This window comes from Pristis pectinata, chromosome 5 (assembly GCF_009764475.1).
Source record: "Pristis pectinata isolate sPriPec2 chromosome 5, sPriPec2.1.pri, whole genome shotgun sequence".
Taxonomy (NCBI): Eukaryota; Metazoa; Chordata; class Chondrichthyes; order Rhinopristiformes; family Pristidae; genus Pristis; species Pristis pectinata.
The window spans coordinates 16,373,672-16,395,444 of record NC_067409.1 but is presented as its reverse complement, the minus strand read 5'-3'; positions in this window follow the sequence as shown (position 1 = coordinate 16,395,444).

The window sequence follows — 21,773 nt, the reverse complement described above, 5'->3', positions numbered from 1 at the left end:
ATAGTCATAGAGTTATACTGCACGGAAATGGGTCCTTTAGCCCACTGAGTCCACACTGACTATCAGCCACCCATATACACTAATCCCATTTTTTTATTCTCCCCAAATTCTCATCAGTTCACTCCAGGTTCTACCACTCATCTACACACTAGGGTCAATTTACACTGGCTGATTAAGCTACCAGCCCCTACTACTTTGGGATGTGGGAGGTAACCAGAGCACCCAGACGAAACCCATGAGGTCACAGGGAGAATGTACAAACTCCACACAGACAGCACCCAAGGTCAGGATTGAACCCAGGTCTCTGGCACCATGAAGCAGCAGCTCTACTCGCTGTACAACTCTGCCATCCTAAATTTACTGAATTTAGAATACGTTTTCTACATAGGTAGCAGATAAGGAAGATTGGAAGCAAAGGGTTAGAAATTGTTTTACTGCCTTTTAATGGCATCAAGACCTTGTTGTGCATTACCCTTACATTATTTGTCAAAGTCACAAAGATCAAGATCTTCAGTTGCAAGATTCAAAGAATTGCCGGGAATCCCTATGTAAAGCCATGCTGAAACTGATATTGATGTATTGCAACATCTCACAGCTGCCAGCACTTGGCTTAGGAGATGTAAACTTTGCAGCCAACTCTTCAGGAGATGTACCACAATAGGAGCAACACTTTTCTAGCTACAAGGGAGTATTGCTAAAGAATAAATGAATGAATGAAGGGGAGTGGAGGAGGAGTGGTGTGGGAGATTGCTCCCAAGGGTTCAGAGGGACCTAGACTGGCTGGGGAAGAGCAGTGCCAGCAGCATCCTCAAAGGATGCAGCCAGGTGCCCCAGGCAGGAGAACTCTGAGATGAGATCTGTGTAAGGCCACAAATACACGGTAGTATAGCGGTTAGCGTAACGCTTTACAGCGCCAGCGACCCGGGTTCAATTCCAGCCACTGTCTGTAAGGAGTTTGTACGTTCTCCCTGTGTCTGCGTGGGTTTCCTCCGGGTGCTCTGGTTTCCTCCCACATTCCAAAGACGTACAGGTTAGGAAGTTGTGGGCATGCTATGTTGGCGCCGGAAGCGTGGCAACACTTGCGAGCTGCCCCCAGGACACTCTACACAAAAGATGTATTTCACTGTGTGTTTCGGTGTACATGTGACTAATAAAGATATCTTAATACAATAGTTGAAAGCCTTCACTTTAGGATAACCTGCAATGCAACCAAATGGCCCATATCTGCTTTGCCTGCTCTCATGGGTTGGAGGAAAGGTATGTAAAGTTTTTCTTTGTGTATGGAATTTTGGTGACTTCACAAATGCAGCAGTGAGCAGCAAACTGTGAGATGTATGTGGCAGAGATCATCAGCAATTGGAATGGTGCTGATGGTAGGAAGCTGAAAGTGATCTTGACGCTCATGAGGTTGTATCTGATGGAGTAGCAGGAGGTCACAGATTTCAGGGGAGACAAAGAACGCAGCCTGATGTTTAGCCCTTGAAATAGCCTTTCCCTTTTCTCCCTTCTACCCTCTGGTAGATGATACAGAGCTTGGAATCCCAGACATCCAGAATTAAGAACAGCTTCTTCCCCACTGCTGTCAGACTTCTGAACCAATCACCTCTATCACACCCCCTTTCTGGTGGTGCTGCCATGTTCTTGTACTTATAACTATATACTTTTGGATATTCTGCTATTGAAATTTCAGCATTTCTTTTTGCACCATTCTGCTGTTTTGTGCTTGTCGTTATATTTATTGTTGTATTTATTATTACTGTGTATACTGTTTGCTGTGTGAACTTCATGCAAACAAGGAATTTCATTGCATCCTGGTGTATATGACGATAAACTAATCTAAGGTTCAGGGGAAACTGTTGTTTTGTGAGTTAATAAGAACTCATCTTTCTGACCAGTGACTGAATATCTCACTGCGGATGAATTTTGCCTGTTGCGCTACAGTCAATGTCATCTGGGGGAGTTCTGCCTGGGAAGAAAAGTACTAAGGTAAGTAAACATACTACTGAAAAGTCAGGAGTTGAATTTCCCAAAAGGTGCTAAGACACCCAGAAATGTGCACAAAGTCACTCCATTCTGGGTTAAAAACAATTTTTAACTTCACAGTATCTCTCTTTTTTGATGTTGTATAAATACATTTATAGGCCAAGATGATTATAGGCATGGAAGTTAGCAAAGGTTCCTTAGGGTGGTAAATACCTTATTTGCATTTTCCATGTTGCTTCAAAAAGGCCAAAAGCAAATAATTCTGCTTTCCCAAATGTTGTCTGACACTTAATCCACATTAAGCAGACACAATCACATCCTGCACAGCACCTAGCATTTAAGGGGTTAACTAACTGCATTTAAAGTGGTCCTAAATATAAGAAATTGGAGAACAGTTCAAAGGAGAAACTGAATAGGTGTCTCTTGACCAAACTATTGCCAATGTGTGCGATGTGAGGAAAGAAAATGCATCTGTAGTCTCCATCAATAGCTCAAAAAGCCCCAAAGTAAGACTTATTTATTCGATTAAAAAAAGACAGGAAATTCAATTTGCTGAGTGCTGTTTGTTTGTACAAACAAAGTATACATTGATATCAAGTTGCACCAAAGTCCAGCTTTGGACTTTGGAAGCCTCCAACTGATTCCTGAGGTTTTGACAGGGCAAAAGAATGCAAGAGGGTATTTGTACCAAACAGATTAAGCTGCTTGTAAACATGTTCCCCTCAAATTAAGTGTGGTACAGGACAAAGAAAGCATGTTGTCAGTGGCTGTTGGATTTGTCTCAAGGCAAATGCGCAAACGAGTTAGGTAGCAAATCCTCCTTAAATCCCTAATGAGCAAATTAATTGAATTCAAGGAGGTCCATTTAATGAAAAAAAATTAGTTACTCATTGTTTTGCATTCCCTGTTGAGCTTTGGTTGAAAATTCTTTTTTTATCCTTTCCGTTGATAGGCATTCAAACCTTGCAGTTTTCTAACTATATTACTACACATCAGCATAGGGACAAATTTTCAACAAGAATTTCCATTATCCCCAGGCTTGTCACATGTGATGAATAAGCCCTTCCTCAATATGTGGTGACATGTCTTGGTGGCAGTTTCTGTGTCTCAGTGGAGAGATAATTAATCTTGCTGTCAGCATCAATAAACAATGGAAGCAAACACAAAATTTCCATTTTGTAATGCTGCTTTGTGATAGACATAGAGTTTCAATCACTAACAATTGTGCCTGAGTAATGCACTCACTATGATTAGTTCCTTCTAATCATAAATATATTGCATTTGTAAGTTTCACTCTGTGACCAGTTATAATTTTGCATTGCAAAACCATGCAAGACAAATTAGCTTTATATATTACAATAAAGTGCCAGCACACACACCCTTCCAGTGAAGTGACTAATTAAACAGACTTGAGTTTGTACCCATCCAATCTCATGAGTTAAGGTGATTATTAAGGTTGGGAAATGTTCCACCACTTCTCTGACATTTAGCTCCTTTTGATAATTCTTGCCAGTAGCTGTAGTAAGCATGGAATATGACCATCAACATTAAAGGTTAACAAACCAAAACTATTGTCCAATAGATCTTGTATTGTACTTCTGACATCAAGTATAGTGCATGGTGAGGAAGCATATTTAAATAGCCCCCTTACCGTGTGCAATTGCTCATAAGGCAGGAGCTTTTAAAGTAGCTCAAATAATTGTCTGCTGACCACTTAGTTATGGCAGCATAGGGGTTAAGTTACTCAACTAGCATTGAGGGTTCCTGGACTAATGTCCAGAGGCCTGGACTATTGATTCAGAGACTTGAGTTTAAATCCCTCCATGGCAACTGGTGAAATTAAATTAAAGTAATTATATAAATCTGTGCTTTTTTTAAAAGGTGACTCTCATTTACGGTGACAATGACACTGCAAAATAGTTGTAAAAATCTACACAATTCAGTAATATTTTTGATGTCCTTCAGAGAAGGAAATCAGCCATCCTTACTTGGTCTGGTCTATGTGGAGATTCACTTGCATGAAGTAGAAGAAAGGTTTTTATTACTCATGTTCACAGGGCACCAAACTAACAGGGGATTGTGCTCTGAATTAGGCAGGAGGTGGCAGACAAGAGTAAATGCTGTGTCAAAAAGCCAAAGCATGCAGATGTACCAGTTCCAAGAAGTCTGCAAGGACAAAGCTAGCAACTAATTTATTATATTAACTATTTTGGAAATCTATGGATAGCACAATGAGTTACCTCTCACCTGTTAACTTTAAACTATGTTCAAACTAGCATGATAATCACTCAAACGAAATCACATCCACACTGCAATAGGATATACCTTATTACCATGTCTTTAAAGATGAATCTGTGTTCATTTTGCCATTTAGAGATTAAGATCTATAGAGCATCCTTAAAATTAGGAAAATCATAAAGGAAAATAAAAAGCAAAGAAAATTAGTTTTGATGAAGGGTCTTCATTGACTCGGTTTCTCTTCCCACAGATGCCGCCTTACCTGCTGAGTTTATCCAGCATTTTCTAGTTTTATTTCAGCCTTGTAACTAAACCTACTTCCGTGAAGAGTGGCACAGTGACATTGATCCAGTTTCAATTCTGACCTCAGGTGCTGTCTTTGTGGAGCTTGCATATTCTCCCTGTGAATGTGTCGATTGTGTTGGGTGCCCTGGTTTCCTTTCACATCCCAAAAATGAGCTGGTAGGTTAATTGACTACTGTAAATTCCCCCTAGTGAAGATGAGTGGCAGAAGAATCGGGAGGAGGGGAGAGTTGGTGGACATGTTAGAGAGAATAGGTTACAGGGAATAAGTAGGGAAATAGGACTGATTGGAATGTTCCAAAAGCCAGTAGAGACTTAATGGGTTGGGTGGCCTCCTACTGTGTTGTAAGGAAATACATGTTAATATGCAAAATGGAAGCTGAGGTTTTGCTCAGACTTCCTACAGCTGCTTGCAGGGTAAGTCTTGGTGGAACACGAGGTAGCAATGGAAAGGATTGAATGCATTTCCCTTACTCCATTTGAACTGATTTGTGTTCATGCACAGGAATCCTCAAATCATTCTGAATGCCACCCTAAAGGCAAAAGCCCAAGGGCTTCACAGTTATAGAACAATAGAAAACCAAAATACTTTTCAAAAGAATACTAATGATGACAATGATTTAATCAGCCAGAATGGAAATGATTGGGTTATTTCTCTGTCAACCAGGTTAGTGACAACACTGCTGTTGGTAACTGACATTCTTTTGATACAGTATGTAACTATCTTCCAATCAGTGCTTTTTTTTTCTGTTGAAATTGCTTTGCTTCTACTTGCAGATGTTCCTGTGATTTTTGTTGCTTCTACTCTTTAGATGAGTTGTTTTAGATTAAGTTCACTCAGTTTGGTGTATAACAGACTATTTGTTAACACAATGTTGTCAATAAATACTTTGTCTTTAAAAAGTGAGAGAGTGGTCATTGGTATTCAGAAAGATTTGAGGATCCTTGTGCATGAATCGAAGAAAATTTAACATGCAGATAGAGTAAACAGAAAAATAATGGTATTTTTGCCTCTTTCAAGGGAGTTGGAATATTATGATAAGGAAGTTTTGCTGAAATTAAATATGGCTTTGGTGTGACCACACCTGGATATTATGTACAATATTATTCATTTTAATTAATGATTTAATTAATTTAAGGGGGTGCAACAAAGGATTAAAAGGTTGGACAACTGCCTCATACCAGGAGTCAACAAAGAAAGGTTGAATAGAGTACTTAGGTGGTTATTGAGCTTTATCTGCTAAAGAACGAGAGGTGATTTCATTGCAATATTCCGTTAGGTGGCCTGATTGGTAAATACCTAAAGACTATTACCTCTAGTCCGCTGATAGTGGTCATATCTAAAGAGATTAGGAATGAGATGAGGAAATATTTCTTCACTCATATGATTATTATTCAGTCTTTGGGATTATCTACCACAGAGGGCAGTGGATGATTACTCACTGATAGAATCTTTAGCATTAAGTGACCACACAGTGTTGTGCACTGTTTTGGTTTCCTTACCTATAAAAATACAAGTGGTGATCCTGGATGATCCTGAACCAAATGCACTTTGCATCTGGTCTATCAGCCTTACGCCAATCATAGCTGGCACATCTTAGTGTGGCCCCATTCATTTGATAGTTTAGCTAAGTTTTTATTTTATTTTATTTTATTTTATTCACTGTGTATTTATGTTTTAATTCATTAACTGTAGTTTAATGTGTATTTGTTATTATGTTTAATTTTATGTCTTGATTATTTAAATCAATTTCAACCGTTTTCAAATATCTCTGATTGTTAAACATATTTAAGGGCTGTGAAGCAAGCATGAGATGGCATGGGCAGTCAGAGTGGTTCAGGAAGAGGCCTTAGGATGTTATACCTGGAGACTTGTTAAGAACTGCATGATTGCCCTAGGACTGTGTGGCTGCAGAATTAGTGTGTGGGCAGTTCAGAATAAGTATGCTCTGGCCATGCTCAAATGTAGGGAGACCAGGCAGCAGACAGGCATAAGCTGATAAGTCACAGGCAACATTCATTCCATATAAGGACATTTATACAGAGAAGGCCAAAGACAGGGGGTGCATGAGACCACCATGACGCGCTCCCTGCAAGTTCCTGTCCAGTGACACATACCATCTATGTGTTAGATGCTTTTCTGTATGGTAATTTAAGTAATGTTTGCATGAGATACTTTGATGATAAAGGTCTTTCAAACAAGCAATTTTTCTTGTGGATTTGAATATTGATGCTTGTGGACCCAGGGCTCACTCTTTAGGAGGCTACCGTGTTTGATATCAATTTGTATGGGTCTTGTTATACTTTGGCTCCTCTGTTGTTTGTGACAATGTCCAAGGTGCTATGAGCTGGTTCTGAAGGGAAAATCTGTTTTTCTATATTCCATCCTTGTAGTCTTCATTCATCTTCAAGAAGTCCAATACTGTATATTGTTTTAGAACTATTCATCCTAAGGCAGCTATTTGGAAAGGATTTATTCTTCTGCATAATGCAATGTGTTGGTCATTAACAACTTGTATTAATCTAGCAAGTGAGCATAAATAATACAGCAATTCATCCCAAGAGCCACATTGAAATAATAGGATAGGTTAATTAAAGAAATAGCTTTCGAAGAGGAAAGAGAGAGGTGTGGGTGCCGAGATGTTTAGAGAGGAAATTTTAGAGCTTGTGGCTTGGGCAGTTGGAGTAACAGCTGCTGACAATGATTGAAACTGGGGTTGCTTAAGAGCCCAAACTAGAGGAGTTTGTAGGGCGGGAAGAGATTAGAGGATTTGAAAGTAGGAATGAAAAATTGCTGCACTGTGATCGAGAAAGCACAGAGGTGATGGGTGAACCGGATCTGGTTCATGTTACAGTAAGAATAGCATCACAATACCTTCAGACAATACGTATGCTAGTTGTGACCACCTAAGCACTGAATGATGGGATGATGGTCATGGAGCAGTACGTGCGGCTATGTTTGTGACCTCAAAACACTCTGAACTCAGTACAAGCATAAAAAAGAATAATAGAGGCTTATCATTTCTTCTGCTTCATTTCCAAAGAACGAAGAAGAAAATGTTTACCTTGCCAAAAAAACCTGCTTATGAATCTATGTACCATGGATTGATTAATGTTACTTGTGTTTCCTATGGTAGCTTTAAGTGAACCACTGCAATGATGGAAGTTATCTGAAAGTCACATTAATGCAATCAGCACAGTCTTGTACCTATCCTTCTTGACATCTGAATCTTTATATTCAGGGAGCATGCTTCACCTTCATGGTTCACACTTCTAGACAAAAAATAGAAAATATCACTTTGGCTCTGGTTTAAAATTGAGGACCAATCTTTGAAATGAGCTTAAAATGAAAACATTACATAGTTCTGGAAGAGTCTGATCTATACTAAATCTATCACTGAAGGGGAATTCCATTGAGACACACCATGCAGTAGAGGTCAGACATTGGTAGATTTGTTTCTGACATCTGCAGTGTCTCAGGACATTGTAGACCAGGTCAGTAATGAAACCTAAATGTCACTGAGAATTGGAAGCTGTTTAAATAACACTTCAGTCTACTACAGGTAAGGATCACATTAGAAAGAGAAACTCACAGGTATGTGGTGATTTTAACCTGATCCTAGAATCACAGAATGGTCTGCTACAGAAGGTGTCCATTTATTCCATCCAGCCTGTGTTAGCCCTTTGAAGGAGATAGCGAATTAGACACAGGTGTCTGCAGATGCTGGAATCTGGAGCAACCAAGAATCTGGTGGAGGAACGCAGCGGGTCGAGCAGCATCTGTGGGGGGAAAGGAACTGTCAGTGTTTCAGTTCAAAAACCTGTATCAGTTCCATTGATGCTGCTCGACCTGCTGATTTCTTCCAATAGAGATTGTCTGTTGCTCGAGATGGTGAATGTTCCACTTCCCCACTTTATCCATACAAACCTACAATTGTTTCCTTTTGACTATTTATCTAATTCTCTTTTGAAAGTTACTGTTGAATCTTTCCACCATTTTTTCATTAAGCTCATTATGCAGAAAAAAATAATCTTTTTGTTGTGCCTCTGATTCTTCTGCTCATTATCTTCAACGTGACTTCTGGTTTCTAGTCATTCTACCATTGGAAACAATTTATCTTTACTAAAAATTTGAAGTACTGCAAGTGTTGGAAATCTGAAGTAGGAACAGAAAATACTGGAAGTACTCTTCAGTTCAAACAACATTTGTGGAGAAAGAAAAACTCAATGAACTTTCATCAAATGTACCTTTGTTCACTATATCAAAACTTTTCATGATTTTGAACATTTCTAAGTTTAAACTCTCTGCTCTGAGCAGCCCAAACTTCCCTAAGCTCTCCATGGAACTGAAGATCTTCATCCTCTGCACTCACCCTGAGGCTGCACCCTCTCACATCTTTCCTAAAATGTGGTGGCCAGGTTGTGCAGAATCACAAGAAATGTGTTATGAGTTGGTAATGCTAAACAATGCGACATAGTAACAGTTGTAGGCTTCTTCAGAAATTCAACTTCATTGCAATCAAGTTGAACTGCACAAAAGCATTGCTGGATTCCATAAAAAGAACACATTTTCTTCCTATGAAATCCCTGAATTATTGAGATATATTGTACTCTATGTGAGGGAAGATTTTGTTCTGAATGGAACTGTTGTCATTAACCATTAAAGTCCCAGACTTCTGCACAAGGGGTTTCAAACATGGAAGAACAGGACTTACTGACAGACTTGGAAAGAGGAATCTGTCTGTTCACTCCGCGGGGTGAGCAACTTCACAACCGAAGCGAGACATTGACAGTTTTGTTTCTGACATTAAGATTAAGATATCTTTATTAGTCACATGTACATCAAAACACACAGTGAACTGCATCTTTTGCATTTCCTAATAAACTCTAACTAATGGGCCAGATCTTGTTTCTCCAGAGTCACCCATCAGGAAAAGCAGCCCATGATGTCTGCATGTCCACAAAGGATTCAGAAATATGTACAGTAAACAGATAATGACATCAATTGGTGTTCAACTTATGTGATTCTATCAAATCAAACCTAAATATTAAGCTAACGCTATGTGTTCAACTCACAGAAAACTCAGGATTGGGCAGAAGACTGACCTGGTCCTCGGTGATATCTAAAGAGATTACCTGTTCCTTGCAGTATTGTCTTGAAGGAGAATTGGTTGTAGAGATTTACTATTTAGACTTCAGAGAACTACCTGGTGTTTCAAATCTTTACAGGATTTGTTGTATAAAGAGGTTGGATTCTATCCTGACATCTGAACTTCAGTCAGCATTGTTCTCATCTCAGCCTTCAACATGGGGAGAGGACCTGCGGACGAGGGTTATCTTTTAGAAGAGGGAGGAGAAAGAAGTGGGGAAGAATGGCTCATAGCGGGATACAGTTCTCCTGCATGCACCTCAGAAAGGAGCAGTGTGTGAGGAAATCCCACCTCTGGAAGAGAGGTGCGGGCAGAGGTATGACACGCCACTGCACAACTTCAGCTGTAGTGTTGGGCTAGAGCTGCTTTTGTTAGTGGCAGTGGGTGTGACAATGGCCATCAATTTCTACAGTGCTGGAACTTTCCTGGCTGGTACAATGGATATCAGCAAAATCTCACAATTTGCAGCACATCAGTGGACTGGGAAGGTCACAGAGCATTCATACACCAGAAGAATTGAATGGCCCTCCCTTGAATGGGAAGAGTAGGCACCAAGAGTAAATGGATTCACCAGGTTTATAGACTTCCAGATGTACTGATAACCATTGACTTCACTCATATCTCTTGAGGTCACCACGAGAGAATCCAAGAAATTTTGCAAGGGCTTTGACTCCTTGAATGTCTGATTTGACTGCAGCAACAGGGAGAGATCATGAAGGTCAATACATGATACCTAGGAAGCAGCCATGTGTCCTTCATTGTAACAGCCCAGAATGAACTACCACACCAGAAAGCCCAGCTTTGAAGTGCATCCTCTCTCCATGAATGTTGGCAGTCTGACAGATAACAGCAAGAATACTGAAAGATAGGAAGGAGTGAATGCATAATTGGTGGTGTCCTGAGAGAGGATAGATTTATCATGCAACAAGCTGTAGGGTAGATCCTTGGCAACCTTGTAATCTATCAGAAGATGGATAGATGTAATTGCTGTGAAACCTCTATCCTGAACCGCAATCACAGAGGTCTGAGCTTCCACTGAAGTACTCGGATTTGGGTACCTTCTGGTTCTGCCAGTGGTGGCAGGAATACTGAGACCAATATCATCAGATGTTGCTTATGATACGTGTTGAAATACTGAAAATAAAGATCTATTGTCCCTGTACACGGTCTTGTGCATTGTTGGAAGTTAACTCTTCCTAGCTCCTTGACATTTCATGAATACCATCTATTAGCCTGCAGATGCATCAAGTATTACATTGTGCACCCCCACCAGTCTTCTTCTGTAGACTTCATTATCTAAGTCCTTATTCCAAATTCTCTGCAGTCAAACGTGCGTGGCCTTGGCCTTTGAGGAGGTGGCCTCATGTTTACTCTTTAGCTGCAGGCCACATATGCCTAGTCATTCACTATGTGCAGATCTTCCTCAGAGTTAATTTTGACACTATATTGTTCTCATAAGGCCCAACTGCTGCTACCTGGCCAAGTGGGAGTTCTCTGCTCTTTGAATGGAGGTGGCTACAATTTTGGTTTGACAGTAGAAGTGAGAAGTGAGTGAGAAATGCATGACCATACCATTTGTGTGCTGTAAATCAGAACGTTATGGGATAAGGGCAAAGTGGAATGTGAAATAAAGGATTAATATGAATCATCTGATTCAATGGCTTCTGCATTGACACTGGCCACAGATTTTAAGCCAAAAACAGAAAACACTGGAAGTTGAGGTGACCTGACCTGCTGAGTATTTCCAGCATTTTCTGTTTTTATTTTGGATTTATAGCATCTACATATTTTTTTATTTTTAAAGGTATTAAAATGGTGGCTCCAATAGTATTCTGGGTGTGTGTCCCAGTCTTGTCTCCCACTAGTTTCTTGCTGCTGGAGCTGATTGTGTGCAACCTTGTCCTGTTAGCGAGCAGGGAGTATTTTAGAGAATGTCTTGCAATGCATTAGGATGATGTACTTGTCACGAGTGAAGAACAAGCAATGTGAAATGTAGGAATTAGACTTGTAGGGTAGTGGGCCAAGTATGACATTTGAATGTTAGTTCACAATCCTGATTGATTGAAATTGTTGGTAGGTGAGTGATTGAAATTTATTTAGAGGGGCAGTGTCTGAGGCTATGGAAGTGGTAGGTCAGAGATTGGATTTGGAAATGTATTCATTGACCTCTATCCTGAACCGCAATCACAGAGGTCTGAGCTTCCACAGAAGTACTCGGATTTGGGTACCTTCTGGTTCTGCCAGTGGTGGCAGGAATACTGAGACCAATATCATCAGATGTTGCTTATGATACGTGTTGAAATACTGAAAATAAAGACCTATTGTCCCTGTATACGGTCTTGTGCATTGTTGGAAGTATGGGCATGAGGCGATTAAATTTCTTCCACCCTGCATCCATGTCCTTGGTCTTTACTCATCATGTTCACCTCAATTTTTGCTTCCTATCGATGCCACTTTATTGCGTCTTTGAAGGACTTTCTGTGCTCTCTCCCATCTTGTCCACCAAGATCTCCAGAATTTTGTTGAAAGGTCTGGTTGCCTGCTCTCAGCCATGTTTGGTCATGTCTTTCGCAAGCTGCTAACACGAGGAGAATGACGTCAGATTCAGCTAACTCTTTAGAGAAGGAAAAATATAGGAGATGCAGTCAAGGGCTATGTCTGTTATAATGGTGGAAAGCCTCAGTTTAGGAAGAAGGAAGACCTGCTCTTTAAGACATGCAGGTTAACGATCAGTATTGGCTGGGTTGAACTGGTGCTGATTGCTCACAATACAGGGTTCTATGGTTCTACAGCATTGTGGTTCATGGCAGCTGATCACTGAAATCATGAGGTCACTGAAATCGTGTGTCCAGCATATGTTGTCCATTTCTAATTGTCCTTGAAGTGATTAGCTTGGTAGGCTGTTTCAAAAAACAATTACGAAGCAATCACTTTTATGTGGCTCTGGATGCACATACGGGTTTAACCCAGTGAGGATGACAGATTTTCTGCTCTGAAGTACATCAGAGAAGGAGATGGGACTTTATGGCAATCTGATGGTTTCATTGACACCAGTAACACTAGATTTAACTCTAACTCCATCTACAAGTTCACAGGTGACACCACTGTGGTGGGTCAGATCTCAGATAACGACGAAACAGATTACAGGAATGAGATCGAGAGCCTAGTGACATGGTGTCATGACAACAAATTTCCCTCAATGTCAGCAAAACAAAAGAGCTGGTCATTGACTTCAGGAAGCGGGGCAGAGCACACGCCCCTGTATGTATCAATGGTGCTGAGGTGGAACTGGTTGAGAGCTTCAAGTTCCTAGGTGCAAACATCATCAATAGCTTGTCCTGGTCCAACCATGTACAGCTACAGCCAAGAAAGCACACCTGCACTTCTACTTCCTCAGAAGATTCAGGAAATTCGGCATATCCCCGTTGATCCTCACCAATTTTTATCGATGCACCATAGAAAGCATCCTATCCAGATGCATCACATATGGCAACAATCAGATCAGTCAGAAGATACAAAGGCTTGAAAATACACACACCAGGCTCAAGGATAGCTTCTGTCCCACTGTTATAAGACACTTGAATGGACCTCTTGTACGTTAAAGGTGAACTCTTGACCTCACAATCTACCTCATCATGGCCTGCACCTTATTGTCTACCTGCACTGCACTTTCTCTGTAACTGTAACACTATCTGCATTCTGTTACTGTTTTTCCCTTGTACTCCCTCAATGTACTTATTTTTTGAAATTATCTATATGGATGGCATGCAAAGCTAAGGTTTTCACTGTATCTCGGTACATGTGACAATAATAAACCAATTCTAATTCATTTCCCCATCTGTTGTGGTGGGAAAATGCTTCATTTAATTTGTGAATTAGTTGACTGTAAATTTATATAGTATGTATCTGAATGGGAATTATCATAAAGTTTGTGAGTGATTGGTAAAACTACTGGACTTATGGAAGCAAATTGCTACAAGTTGTAGGGCAGATGAGAATGGGGGAGGTAGAGTTTTATAATGACTGTTTGCAAAAAGGACACCTAGAATTAGTTTGAAAGAGAATGGTCCATAAAAGATCAAGAAGCAGAGATCTGAAAAAAATGTTTCTTTTCATCTGCATCTCTTAATTAAAGAGAGGGAAAGCAGATGTCTGTGAGTAAATAAAATCTAGTGGTTTATAAAACATTGGGAAATAACTAAAAGAAAACAAATATGCCTTCAATTTACGTGCATACATTGTAAATTTACATTGCAATTTGCTAACACTGAACTCCTTTGGGCCAGTTTACTGTCTCTTTCCAACACTACAGGTCCTGACTCTCTTGATGTACCAGCCAACCTTGAATCATTATTAATGAGCGGGTAGCAAAGGAGGCTGTATACAGCCTTGGCAACTATCTCTTTTAGTAGAGTTCCCTCAGGTAAATTTCAATTAAGTATTGTCAAAGACAATAACAGCTTCCTTTGTATGGAAGCACATCTCAAGGGGGAAAAATCCTTTTGGTATTATTTCAGCTCCCGTTATCTGCTGATGACTTTATTTCCCTCTGTCTTTCAATTGCCATCTACTCAGCACATGTTGTCCTAAGTGAAGTCTAGCCAATGCTTTAAAATGTATTAGCAGAGGAAGATCCTGAGAACATAAAGGATTGTTGAAAGTTTGATCTACTTTAATTCACCAACCTTGTGTCAACTGCAGTCTGAAGACTCCTTGATTTTTGAATGTACGAGCTTATTCAGTAAATATTTATTATTACTATTTTATGCATGAAGAATTAAAGATGGATTTAAAAGTAGTGCTTCAGATGCTCGACTTTCAAAAGAACATCAGAACAAAAGAAATAGAAGCAGGAGCAATGGTGCACCATTGCTGATATTTTACCTCAGTTGCACTTGCTGTACTAACCATATATCCCTTGATTCCCCTAATATCTATCAACTCTGTTCTTGAATATATATTATGATTGATTGAGCCTCCATTGCCCTCTTGGGTGGAGAATTGTAAAGATTCATTGCACCCTGGATGAAGAAATGTCTTCTCATCTCTGTTCTGAAAAGCTGATCTCTTTTTTTGAGACTGAAATGTTAAAGTATAAACATATACTCTAAATTGATGTACCTACTTATGTCTACATTTTGTGTACTGAAATGGGAAACCTCATCTCTGAATGGCAGAGGATAAGCTTTCACAGCATTTTTGTTGTAGCTCATTTCATTGGCTCTTAGGAATAAGCTACAACAAAACGTCTTGGTCAGCATGGATGAATTGGGCTGAAGGCCTTTTCCATGCTGTATAACTATATAGAACATAGGACAGTACAGCATAGTACGGGCCCTTCAGCCACAATGTTGTGCTGACCTATAGAAACCTTAACAAACTATCCCCCTTCACCTCCCATAACCTTCTACTTTTCTTTCATCCATGTGCCTATCTAAGAGTCTCTTAAAAATGACCCTATCATATCGGCCCCTACCACCACCCCTGGCAGTGCATTCCAGGCACCCACCACTCTGTGTGTAAAAAAACCTACCTCTGACATCTCCGCTGAACTTTCCTCCATGCACCTTAAATGGATGACATGTAGTATTGCCCAACAAAAGGTGCTGGCTGTCCACTTTGTTTTTGCCTCTCATAATCTTATACACCTCTATCAAGTCACCTCTCATCCTCCATTGCTCCAAAGACAAAATCCCTAGCTCGCTCAACCTCTCCTCATAACACATGTTCTCTAATCCAAGCAGCATCCTGGTAAATCTTTGCACCCTCTCCAAAGCTTCCATACCTTTCCTACAATGAGGCGACCAGAAATGAACACAATATTCCAAGTGTGGTCTAACCAGAGTCTTATAGAACTGCAACATTACCTCTCGGCTCTTGAATTCAATCCCCCAGCTAATGAAGGCCAGCACATCATACGCCTTCTTAACCACCCTAACAACTTGTGTGGCAACTTTGAGGGATCTATGTACTTGGACCCCAAGATCTCTTTGTTCCTCCACATTGCTAAGAATCCTGCCATTAACCATGTACTCTGCCTTCAAGTTCGATCTTCCAAAGTGCATCACTTCACACTTCTCTGGATTGAACTCCATCTGCCACTTCTCCGCCCGGCTCTGCATCCTGTCTATATCCCCCGCAACAACCTTCTGCACTACTACATGAGTCGATGATAATTTTTGTTGATCTTCACCACATCCTTTCTGTTGTGAAATGTGAAGGGCTACAAAAAAAGGAAAATAACCTCAACAAAACCAGATGTCAAAAACCAGAGCAAAAAGCCTTAGGATTTACTCCTGAATGATCTCTCTTATTCTTTCTTCCATAAACTTCAGCTCAATGAAAATTCTACTGCTCATTATTTAATTCCCTCTAACCCCATAACCTGCCGATCTATATTTGCTCCTGATTAGAAAGTAAGAAGTAGGACTAAGAGTAGGTCATATGGCCCTTGAGTCAGCTCCAACATTCAAACAGGTCATGGCTATTCTGATATTTGGCTTTGATTTCAGTTTTGCTTTTTCAGACAATGCCTCAGTTTTGAAGTTTTTACCTTAACATTCAAATCCCTCTGTGGCCTTACCTCGCTTGATCTTTGTAGTCTCCTTTACCCCTTCAACCCTCTGTGACATTTGTGCCCTCTACCCTGCACCATCCAGGATATTAATCTCTGCACATTGGCTCCTGTGTCTTCAGCGGTCAATTTTGTAATTTCTCCCCAAATTCTCCATCTTTCCATTTCTCTTTATGCCTTTAAGAGATTGTTTAAAACCTATCCCATTGACGAAGCTTTTGGTAGTCTATCTCAATATCGTGCTCAGTGTCAACTTTTGTTTTGTACTGCTTTTCTGAAGTATTTTGGGAAGTTTTAAGAATATAGAACCAGGACCAGAACTATTTTCCCTCTTGTGGTTGATGTTTTATTTTAGTGCCATTTTCCTACAGTAACCCCAATCCCTTGATTCCCTTAATATCCAAAAACATTTAGCTTCTGGAATTAGGGGGAGAGGGAGCAATGAATGATAGAGGAACAATAATTTCATTCAGATAATACAGTTTATGGTGGAAAACACTAAAAGGCATTTCACAGGAACATTGACAAAATTCTTACAGGTCTTGACAGTGTGGATGGAGGAGTGATGTTTACCCTGGCTGGACTGTTCAGAACCAAGGTCAAAGCCTCAAGATAAGGAGTCAGCCATTCTGTACTGAGATGACTATAAATTTCTTCACCAAGGATTCTCTATCCAGGAATTCTGTGGAGCCTGAGTTACTGAGTTATTCATGGCAGAACTTGCTAGGTCTTTAGATATTAAGGGAATTGGGGGATATTAAGTTAATGCATGGAAGTGGCACTGATAGGAGATCATCCATGGTCTTATTGAATAGTAGAGTAGACACAGAGTAGGCACCTCATACGGTCTCTAATGATCTATGTTCTTATCTAGCAATTTCTATCATGAATATACACAGTGACTGACCCTCCAGAGACCTCCTGGATGGAACACCTGGATGATCAGACTGATCTGGATGATGGAATTGAGGGCTTTGTGGCCAGGTTTGTGGATGATACAAAGATAAATGGAGGGGCAGGTAGTGTTGAAGAAGCAGGGAGTCTACAGAAGGACTTGGACAGGTTGGAGAAAGGTCAAAGAAGTGGCAGGTAGAATACAGTGAAGAGTACGGTCATGCACTTTTGTAGAAGGAATAAAGCTATAGACTGTTTTCTAAATGGGGAGTGAATTTAGAAATTGGAGGTGCAAAGGGACTTGGGAGTCTTAGTGCAGGATACCCTAAAGGTTAACTTGCAGGTTGAGTCGGTAGTAAGGAAGGCAAATGCAATGTTAGCATTCATTTCAAGAGGACTAGAATATAAAAGCAAGGATGTAATGCTCAGGCTTTGTAAGGTGTTGGTCAGACCACATTTGGAGTATTGTGAGCAGTTTTGGGCCCCATATCTAAGGAAGGATGTGCTGGCATTGGTGAGGGTCCAGAGGAGGTTTACAAGAATGGTCCCAGGAATGAAAGGGTTAACGTATGAGGAGCACTTGATGGTTCTGGGCCTGTACTCGCTGGAGTTTAGAAGGATGAGGTTGGATCTCATTGAAACCTACCAAATATTGAAAGGCCTGGATAGAGTGGACGTGGAGAGGATGTTTCCAGTAGTGGGAGAGTCTTGGACCAGAGGGCACAGCCTCAGAATAGAAGGACGTCCCTTTAGAACAGAGATGAAGAGGAATTTCTTTAGCCAGAGGGTGGTGAACCTGTGGAATTCATTGCCACAGATAGCTGTGGAGGCCAAGTCATTGGGTATATTCAAAGTGGAGATTGATAGGTTCTTGATTAATAAGGGCATCAAGGTTACAGGGAGAAGGCAGGAGAATGGGATTGAGAGGGAAAAAATAAATCAGCCATGATCGAATGGCAGAGCAGACTCAATGGGACGAATGGCCTAATTCTGCTCCTATGTCTTATGGTCTTATGGTTTAACATTCCAAAGGATTACTACCCTGTGAGTGAAGAAACTTCTTTTCATCTCTGTAATGAATGGATGATCCCTTACTTTGATACAGTGAACCCTGGTTTTAGACACCCCAGCAAGGGAAACATCTTCCCTACAACCACCCTATCAAGATCTGCAAGAATATCTTTGAATGTGGAGAAACAACACCTTGGTAAACTGCCTTGGTAGCCTCAACAATGATTTCTCTAACTTCTGGTAACCCCTCCTCTCTTTCTCCCCCTCTCATCCCTTCCCTTTTTTCACCTTCCCTTTGTTTTCCCTCATTCCTTTGGCCCCCTCCCCCTTCTCTTTCCCCTCCCCCACCCTTATGACCTGCCCATCCATTCCCCACCTCCTTCCCCTTATCCCATGGTCTACTGTGCTCTCCTACTGGATTCCTCCTTCTTCAGCCCTTTGCCTCTTTTACCTATCACCTCTCAGCTTCTCACATCACTCCCTTTCATCTCCCTTCCCCCATCCACCTACCTTCCCCCTCTCATGACTCACCTATCACCTGCCAGCTTGTGCTCCTCCCCTGACCTTCTTATTCTGGTTTTTGCCCTCTTCCCTTCCAGTCCTGATGAAGGGTCTCGACTTGAAATGTCGACTGTTTATTTCCCTCCATAGATGCGGCCTGACCTGCTGAGTTCCTCCAGCATTTTGTGTGTGTTGTTTCAATGTGGTCACCTCTTATTTATTTGAACTCGAGAGCACGTGGCTCAGCTTTCTTAATCATTCCTTGTACAACAACCCCTCTATCCCAGAAATCAATCTGGTGAACTTTCATTGCACTCTTTTGCTATTGCAAGTAGATATTCTGGGTGCGATCTCACCAGGTTCCTATGTAATTTCAGGAAGACGTCTTTACCCCTATAGTCAAATCCTCTTGGAGTAAAGGCCAATGTAATGTTTGCCTTACTGATTGCTTGCCATATCTGCACATTAAACTTCCGTGATTTGTGTTTCTCTGCATACCAACGCTTTTCAATCTCTTTGTTATGTCAAAGCTATCTACAAATAAAAATTGTTCTTTTCGATGCTTCTGTAATGTCCAGAGGGAGCAAACAAGATCACCATTGGTGTTATGCATGTTTGTTTCCATCAGTTAATGGCTGTTTCCAGGTCTGCAATGCACTTTGCACACATTTCAGTTTGAAAAGTAGAAGATTACAAGTTTAAAGCAATATTGTCAGCCATCTTCTGATGAAGATTGTAATGTTCTGAGGCAAATATTGCAATGAACTGCTATTTTTGAAGTATACTGTTTCAGAATCAAAGATGCTCTGCTGGAGGAATTTACATTTAAAATAAATGAGATAACATTTACAATTAAACAGCAGACAGGAGAGTACTGCTAACACTGCAAGCAGTCATTAGTGCACTGAAAAATTATAGTGTTACACCAAAAAATAGAGCGCAGAAACAAGTAATTTAAATAGTTATTAAGAACCAGTAGAATATAGTCAAAACTTCAGACCCACCACTAGACAGAGGTGGAGACACATGCTGCACTTCCCTGGCAAGGGTAGTGCAGGATAGGATATTTGCTAAACGATGGTATGAAATCCATGGTCAGGTCTTCTTCTCATCTTCATTGACAGTCCCTCAGGATCGAGGAGACTTGTTTCCATTCCAGTGCCGTGGGCTCTGAGGTGATTGACGAGGCCAGTGTGGGATCTGCAGACTCCACCATAGTTAGGGTAGGAGGTGCCTGATGGGGAGTGTGGGTTGGTGGTATGGGAGGTGGTACTGTTGCTGGGCTTCTGTATGCTCCTGGTAAAGAGACAGATTACTGTAAAACTCCAATAACCTGCTGTCTGACCATTTGGAAATCCAGATGGTTCAGCATCTGGCTCACCATGGTGACATTTGCTGCGCTCCCTTTTCAGTCACTGGGATACTGGTCCCCATGCTCCCTTTCCCTCCATCCCACGTTCCTTCCCTGGTTCCTGTGCTCCCAATCTCCCCACTAGGGCCCTGGTTCCTGCCGCAATTTCCATTCACCGTGGCCCCTGGTTCCCCCACTTCGTTTCCACCCACTGGGGACCCAGTTTCCGTTCCTTTTCACACCCATCAGCGCCCACATCCACCACTCCCTTTTGATGGAGCCCTGAGCTCCGGTTCCTGCATTCCCTTTTCACTCACCTGGGGCTCTGGTTACTGTGCTCCCTTTCCATACACTAGAACCCTGCCTCCTCTGCTTCTTTTCCAACTTCCAGGGCCCCAGTTCCCACATTCCTTTTGCATCCACTGGGGTCCCAGATCCAGCACTCCCATCTCACTCACGAGTGCCCTGGATCCCATGCACCCCTTTCACTCACTAGGGCACTTCTTCCCTTGATCCCTTTAAACTTACCTGGTTTACAGCAATTTTTATTATAATACTGCATAACATCTTTAAAAAAATCTTTAATTAAAAGTGTGTTGGTGTATTATCAAATATAGCTTCCAACAGATCAGAAAGTCAACTGGTTCAGCACCACCGAAGTCCTGAACTTGCTGGATTATTGGAGTTTTAGGGGCATAATATGCATAACTGACCTGCTGTGTTTCCTATATTACAATAGTAACCACACATCAAAAACATATTTGTTTATAAAACATTTAGCGCATCCTTTAAAGTGTGTGAAAGGTGCTATATAATTGTTGGATTTCTTTACACATAGGACATATATTGTCTTAACCAGTAAAGCATTTCATCACTTAGTTGTGCTTATTGGCTTTGAGAAGGTGATAGGCAGCAACACACTTAACACTCTGAAGCCCTAAGAAAATACAGCAAGATAGAAAATTTCAGGAATTTGACTTGGTGGCAATAAAGGAATTACAATGTCTATACCTCTCGCTGCCTTGGTGAAGCAGCCAGCATAATCAAAGACCCCACCCACCCAGGTCATTCTCTCTTCTCTCCTCTCCCATCAGGCAGAAGATACAGGAGCCTGAATGCACATACCACCAGGCTCAAGGACAGCTTCTATCCCACTGTGATAAGACTATTGAATGGTTCCCTTATACTTTGAGATTGGACTGTTGACCTCACAATCTACCTTGTTGTGACCTTGCACCTTATTGTCTACCTGCAATGCACTTCCTTGTAGCTGTGACACTTTATTCTGTACTCTGTTATTTTTTTTACCTGTACTACCTCAATGCACTCTGTACTAACTCAATGTATCTGCACTGTGTAATGAATTGATCTGTACAAACAGCATGCAAGACAAGTTTTTCACTGTACCTCGGTACAAGTGACAATAATAAACCAATACCAATACGATTTCTGATGATGTGTGAATTATATGGGAATTTACAGTTGGTCATATTACTGTGGCCCTGTGGTGATCGCAGGTTAAGGAGTATTGCCATTGAAGCTTTGACGATTTGCAGTGGTGTCTGTAGATGGTACACACTACAACCACGGTGCACCATTGATGAAGGAAGAGATTTTTCAGGCTGATTGGTCTATCAGTTGAATTGCTTTGGCCTCGATGATATGAATTTTTAAAAGTATTGTTGGAGCTGAATTGACCCAGACAAGTAAAAGAAATCAGTCACCCTCCTGACTTGTGCCTTGCAGATAATGGAAGAATATTGTAAAA